Genomic DNA, 6,596 nt, shown 5'->3' with positions numbered 1-6,596 from the left:
TAAATGAGCGAGTTAGGAGACACTTTGTTTGGACCTTCTTAGATGATGGAGAAAATTGCATCTTTATTTTTATTACTCTCGATCTGAAATTAAACAGTTTCTTCAATCATGAACATAGGCAACAAATCACAGTAAAATGACCAGTATTTGTGACGGTCACAATAGAAATCACTGGTATTTTCAGATCACAGTACGGTTGTAGATACTTGAAATATAGTTTCACACTCATCAATACGTCACATTATAGTAGGTACTTTGCCCACCAGTAAATATCATTATTTTCATGTTAATAAAGAAACATTTTTTACACCACATATTTTAATAATTGTATTTGAGAAAAATTAATTTCCTTTGAAATCCTGTGGTTTTCATTTTCTGCATTTAAAACATTAAAACATTCTGAGAAGAGATCCATAGGTCTTCCCAGACTCTCAGGTAGATCCATGACACAAAAGAGTTCAAGAATCTTGATCTACTTCAGGTCAAGGTCACTTTCAGGTCACATGCCTAGGGTCATGAAGCTACTTAGACAGCAGAACTGGTGTCCACACCCAAATCTTCCTGCACGCAGCACCACAGAGGGGGCCTCCTCACTCTGAGGGCTCCTCCACAAAGACACACCTCTGTGCATCTGCTCAGACATCTGGAGGAGAACTGGCAGAAAGTTTCCAAAGGATTCCATCAAGTGTCTCAAGCACTGATCACATGCAGAACCTTCTCGTCAGGGTGGGAGGGCATTGCTCTTCCAAGTGTGACCTGAAAACTGTTACTGGCTAAAGATGAGAAAAGTACAGAAATTGAGAGTAAAGGTTTGGAAACCTTTATAGGAATTTGCATCTAACAATAAAATAACTAAAACTTATATTTTCTATGTCTTTGTTTTTTTTAATTTCATTTTATTTTACATAATCATCTGTCTGCAATGGATTGGAAATTTATAAAAACAATAACCGAACCAAAAAAATGTTGGAGGTCTTTCCTCCACACAGAGTTTGAGAATTACTATCATGAGGGAATGCAGTGGACAGAGTAGGGAAGGAGACATGGATACAGGTGGACCAGTGCTCTGAAAAAAACATGAATAAAATGCTGGATTCAGAAGCACACCAGACTAGCAGAATTGGGGAAGGCAGAAGGAAGAGGAAGCATTTGAGCTGTGTTTTGACCAATGTTTCTAGGTGGAGATGATGCCTTTCAGGGTGTTTCAGACAATAGGCTCAGCAGGAGCTAAGGCAAAAGTGCGGAGTACAGATGTGTTATAGAAGGTGGTCATCCAGCACCATGGGGCAAATGCCTGTGCATGTCTGCGGGATGTGGGAACAGGGTATAGTGCAAAGTCACCAGGAAGGGTGAGCGTAAGTAAATCATGAGGACTCTGGAAACAGGCTAAGGTTTGGGGCTTTTTTTCAGTAGGCCATAAAGAACTGTGGAACTGGAGCCAGCCTTGTGGCTCAGGCGGTTAGAGCTCCATGCTCCTAACTCTGAAGGCTGCCGGTTCGATTCCCACTTGGGCCAGTGGGCTCTGAAACCACAAGGTTGCCGGTTCAACTCCTCGACTCCCGCAAGGGATGGTGGGCTCCGCCCCCTGAAGCTAAGATTCAACACGGCACCTTAAGCTGAGCTTCCTCCCAGATGGCTCAGTTGGTTGGAGCACGGGTTCTCAACCACATGGTTGCCAGTTCGATTCCTCGACTCTCTCAAGGGATGGTGGGCTCCGCCCCCTGCAACTAAGATTGAACGGACAACAATTTGACTTGGAAGAAAGTCCTGGAAGTACTACACACTGTTCCGTAATAAAGTCCTGTTCCCCTTTCCCAATAAAATCCTTAAAAACAAAAACAAAAAACCGTGGACCTATTTTGAGCAGGGGATAAAATGATTACATGAGTTTTAAATGACAAGATTTTTTGAGCCCAAGTAAATTTTTAAAATTCTCAGGCACTGCCTCTTTCAGAGAAGATAATTTCCCTCTTTTATCAGAATATGCACACACACACACAAAAAAAAAAAAGAATATGCACACATACAAAGATTGATTTCCATGCCTGGATGAACACGTGCAAGCGTGTGCACGAATGAGGATTGCTCTGGAAAACCAATGTGCCTCTCCTCTCCTCTCCTCTCCTCTCTTCTCCTTTCCTCTCCTCTCCTCTCTGCTCCCCTGGCCCCTCGCCCCTCCCCTCCTGCCTTCTATTCCCCCTTCTCCCCTCCCCTCCCCTTCTCCCTTTCTCTTCTACTCCCCTCCACTCTCCTCCTCTCCCCTCTTTTTCCTTCTCCTTTTCTCCCTTATTCTCTATCCCTTAGCACTTTCCACTAGTTCTTTCTGTGATGATGAGAATGGCCTACGTCTGCACTGGTAGCCACCAGCCACATGTGGTCACCGAGCCCTTGAAATATAGCTACTGTGGCTGAGAAACTGAATTCTAAATTGTGTTTATTTATTTATTTTTAAAAATAATTCTATTCTTTTTTTTTTTTTTAAGGATTTTTTTTTTTTTTATTATTGGGGAAGTGGAACAGGACTTTTATTGGGGACAGTGTGTACTTCCAGGCCTTTTTTCCAAGTCAAGTTGCTGTCCTTTCAATCTTACTTGTGGAGGGTGCCGTTCAGCTTCAAGTTGTTGTCCTTTCAGTCTTAGTTGTGGAGGGCGCAGCTCAGCTCCAGGTCCAGTTGCCATTACTAGTTGCAGGGGGCGCTGCCCACCGTCCCTTGCAGAAGTCGAACTGGCAACCTTGTGGTTGAGAGGATGCACTCCAACCAACTGAGCCATCCGGGAGCTCAGTGACAGCTCAGCTCAAGGTGCCGTGTTCAATTTTAGTTGCAGGGGGCGCTGCCCACCATCCCTTGCGGGAGTCGAGGAATCGAACTGGCAACCTTGTGGTTGAGAGCCCACTGGCCCATGTGGGAATTGAACAGGCAGCCTTCGGAGTTAGGAGCATGGCGCTCTAACCGCCTGAGCCACCGGGCCGGCCCCTAAATTGTGTTTATTTTTAATTAATTTAAATTTAAATAGCCACATGTGGCAATTGGCTACCACATCGGATAGTGCAGTGACTTTTACTACAATGAAAACACAGAAGGGAAAGATAGACGTCAAGAAGTCTTCAGACAGGCTGTCATGGCATATAAAGTTGAAAATGAGTCCTTCTGCTTTTAATCCAAATATGTATGTTTTAATCTATTTGTGTTTAGAGGGCTTCTTGAAAAGAGTCCTGGGAGCCAGGAGCTTGGGGTTCTCACCTGATTCTGATGTGTCATCATAGACAGGTCACTGCCAGGGGAAGGACAGGGACTAATGTCCATTGAGCATTAGCACAGGCCCAGGCGTGGCGGATTAAGCATTTTTACAGATTCCCACATTTGAATGTCACAGCAAACCTGTGAAACAGCATTTTTATTCCAGTATTACAGATGACGGAAAGGAGGCTTAGAGAGGTAAGCAATTTGTCCCCCAGTTTGTGAGGTGTAGAGAAGGTATTTCGATATTTAGAGCCCGTTCTAAGGCCAAAGCTCTTTCCACTGTACCTCTGTGCTTCCCTAAATTCTTCTCATCCCCCACAAGGTAGGACTAGCTGTCCTCATGCTGTCTACTCTTGGAATGAAGGTTAAAAGGACCGTGAAATGTTGACAGGGCCAAGTTGCTGCATGTGCTCAAGGGAGGGAGATGATATTTTCTGAGAATACCAACAGAGATGCTTCTGAGATGGTTCTGCACTCTCACTGATATTGAAAATACTTAAAATTTTCCATTTAGAAATGCCTGAGGCCAGGCCTGTTTCAATCATGTAAAAACCAATATCAGTTTGGAAAGGTTACCACAGCCTTTCCAATTCCAGTCAACATTAAAAATGTAAATGTTGGCTTTTTAAATATAGTCTTTGGCCACCAGTGTTCAGGACATGAGGCAAACCACAGCAGGCAGCAGCTTCCACTAAGGGCTCAGAGGGAAGGAAGCGGAGGTTGTCCTGAAAGTCTGCCTCATACCAGGCTGATGGAACCACTTCCAGCCCCAGGAATGTCTGGGTCCTCAGAGGTTGTCCAGCTTCAGTCACTGAATCAGATATCCCTTCATTGGGGGCAGGGATGCTGTTGGTTTTCTTTGTTCTTGCCTTCCGTACCTAGCCCAGTGCCTGCTTCGTGGTAAGAGCTCAAGGTCATGTTTGAATAGATAAATTCATTCATTCATCAAATTTTTTTTTGATAACCTATCAAGTCCTGGCACTGTGCTAAGCTGAGAAATTGATATAGAAACAGGCCATTTGGGGACGACAACCCAAGTAATTTACTAAGAAGGATGATAAGATGTGCAAATAAATGATAATAACATAAAATAGTACCAGATTAACCTTACCGTAGTATTAATTCTGGAGTCTGTTAACAAAAGGTGTTTGAAAATGTGCCAGATGAAGAGTGCTTGTATGTCTGGACATAGGAATTCTGGATGGTCTCAGAGTAACTGGGCGGTGAGATCAGCAGTGGGAGCTGCTTGGAGGAGGTGCCAAAAACCATTCCTGGGGTTGGTTCAGGTCCTTGGTGGTCTCCTCCATGCAGATGGCAGGCTCTGTGAGGGCTGAACTGTGTCTTCTTTAGCTCTGCACCCCAGTAGCTCACATGGGGCCTGACACATATTAGGAAACAACATATGCTAAATAAATGAAAGAATAAATGTTAGGAACCCATAAGGTATTGCAAGAAGTATTTATCGAGAGTTCTGTATGTAACACTTTATATACATCTTCTTAATAAATTATAACAGTCAGCATGCAGCCAGGAGACAGAAACCTCATCAGTTACTTGAGAGAATTGAATGTAAAGGATTTTTAACTAGGTTTAAGGTTGTTAACTAGGTAACTGAAAGGGTACATTGAGAACTATAAGGTAAAACAGAGATAGCAGCTGCAGAAAATAACTATGACCTTAGGGGTAAGGGACCACATGGGAAAACGTTAGGATTATTAAAATTTAGCGGTTTAGTGGAGAGACCCTGTGAACTGAAACTCAGACTGCTGGGCTGGTGCTGATGTTTCTGATTGGATGTAATGGAGCTAATTCTGTATGGAAAAACTGCAAACTGTCTTCAGCTATTGCTATGGGGAGCTCTTGCTGCTGCCAGGGTGAAAAGGTGTTGGAGTGATCCTCATAGGTATCCAACAAACTCCTCTTCATTCTTCAAGGCCCAATTCAGATGTCACCTCCCCTAGGAAGCCTTCCTGATCTCTTCCTTCCGACAGGAAACAAGTCTTATCTTCCCCCTTCAACTCTGTGGCTCCTTCTAGCACCCCCATTGGCAGAACTTAAGATGGAGCCAGCTGGCAGAACGTCAATGTGATTTGCAGAGGCCCAGCCCATCACACAAAGCAGAGTACAGAAGGGTTTTAGAGCTGAGATACTACGGCATCATGGTATAGGAATCTTCTCATCAGTGCTGTGTTGTAGGTACTGCTCTTACTCCCATTATACAGATGAGGAAACCGGGGGTCTAGAGAAGTCAAGGCGACTTGCCTAATAAGTTGGTGTGGCAGTACCCTGATTTGAAGCCAGGTCCATCTGCTCTTAATGGCAGAACTATGCCAAGTTTACTTCATATTATTATATTAAGAAGGTGTCACGGTATAGAACAGATTTGAAGTCCCAGTGTTCAGTTGGCAGCTGGGGATGAGGTGGGGAGTGGGGAGTGGGGAGGAGGACTCAGGAATTACTTGTAAGAGCAAGGAAGCAGGTGTGGGGCAGTCCTGACAAATGCCTCCCAATGTGCCATTTTAATTTCTAACTTTACTATCCTTTAAGAAAGCTGAGACCTTTATTCTTTGATCAAAAATTAGCCACCCAACAAATTTCTCTCCTTCCTTCAAGACCCAGCTCAGCTCAAATGTCACCTCCCCCGAGAAGCCTTCCTAATCTCTACAGAGCCAGTCATGCCCCCACAGTGCTTCCGTAGAGCTTGGTGCAGACACCTGGGTGGAGTTTATGTATCTAAATTGTGGGCTCTTTGAGGGCAGGCCTGGGTCTGTATAGACTCCTGCCTGATACTCAATGTCTAGTGATAATTATAAAGGCTTGTTTCTTCCAGAAGTGTGATTCTGTGGGAATACTGGCAACTTCAGGGACATATTTTTTGACTTATTCTCTACCTTCCAGAAGGTCTCAATCCAGTGGTGGAGACATATTGAAAATACACCAAAAAACCAATCCCTCCCAGGTTTAGCCCTTCACCTTTCACCTCTTCCAACCCATTCTTCTCACTTCAGTCAGATGCAAACATAACCACCTGAAGGTCCTGCTGAAACCTTCCATGGTTTCCCACTGTTCTTAAGATAAAGACTAACTCCTTGACACTGTTGCCTAGGTCCTCCGACCTCTGTCCCCTGCCTCCAGCCTCAAGTCTCACCACTCTCCAGGCCCTTCCACCTCCATCCTCTAGCTACTGAACCTCTTCGATTTCCCATACTCACCAAGCTCTTTGCATCTTGGTCTTTGCAGGTGGATTTCCTGGAACCAGGACCCTCTTTTCTTGCTCCCTTTGCCCAAGTCACTCTGACTTATCTTTTAGGTCTCAGCTGCTGAGTCACTTCCTCCAGGAGGTGATTGGCAGGGT

At 44.4% G+C, this 6,596-nt stretch overlaps 1 long non-coding RNA gene across 2 annotated transcripts; it reads right to left on the bottom strand.

Moving 5' to 3' along the window:
- Positions 1-203: 203 nt before the first annotated feature.
- Positions 204-6,556, bottom strand: LOC117027542 (uncharacterized). Of its 2 annotated transcripts, XR_004423942.1 has the most exons (4): positions 6,454-6,556; positions 4,353-4,646; positions 3,242-3,379; positions 204-773 (listed from the first exon to the last, which is right to left on the bottom strand). It is a non-coding gene; the product is annotated as an uncharacterized LOC117027542 (long non-coding RNA). The 2 variants fall into 2 exon arrangements; XR_004423941.1 differs by lacking the exon at positions 3,242-3,379.
- Between the last annotated feature and the right edge of the window lie 40 nt (positions 6,557-6,596).

This window comes from Rhinolophus ferrumequinum, chromosome 9, assembly GCF_004115265.2.
Source record: "Rhinolophus ferrumequinum isolate MPI-CBG mRhiFer1 chromosome 9, mRhiFer1_v1.p, whole genome shotgun sequence".
In the NCBI taxonomy this organism is placed as follows: domain Eukaryota; kingdom Metazoa; phylum Chordata; class Mammalia; order Chiroptera; family Rhinolophidae; genus Rhinolophus; species Rhinolophus ferrumequinum.
Note: the sequence above shows the minus strand (reverse complement) of the source record. Positions and strands in the feature narration are given on the sequence as shown.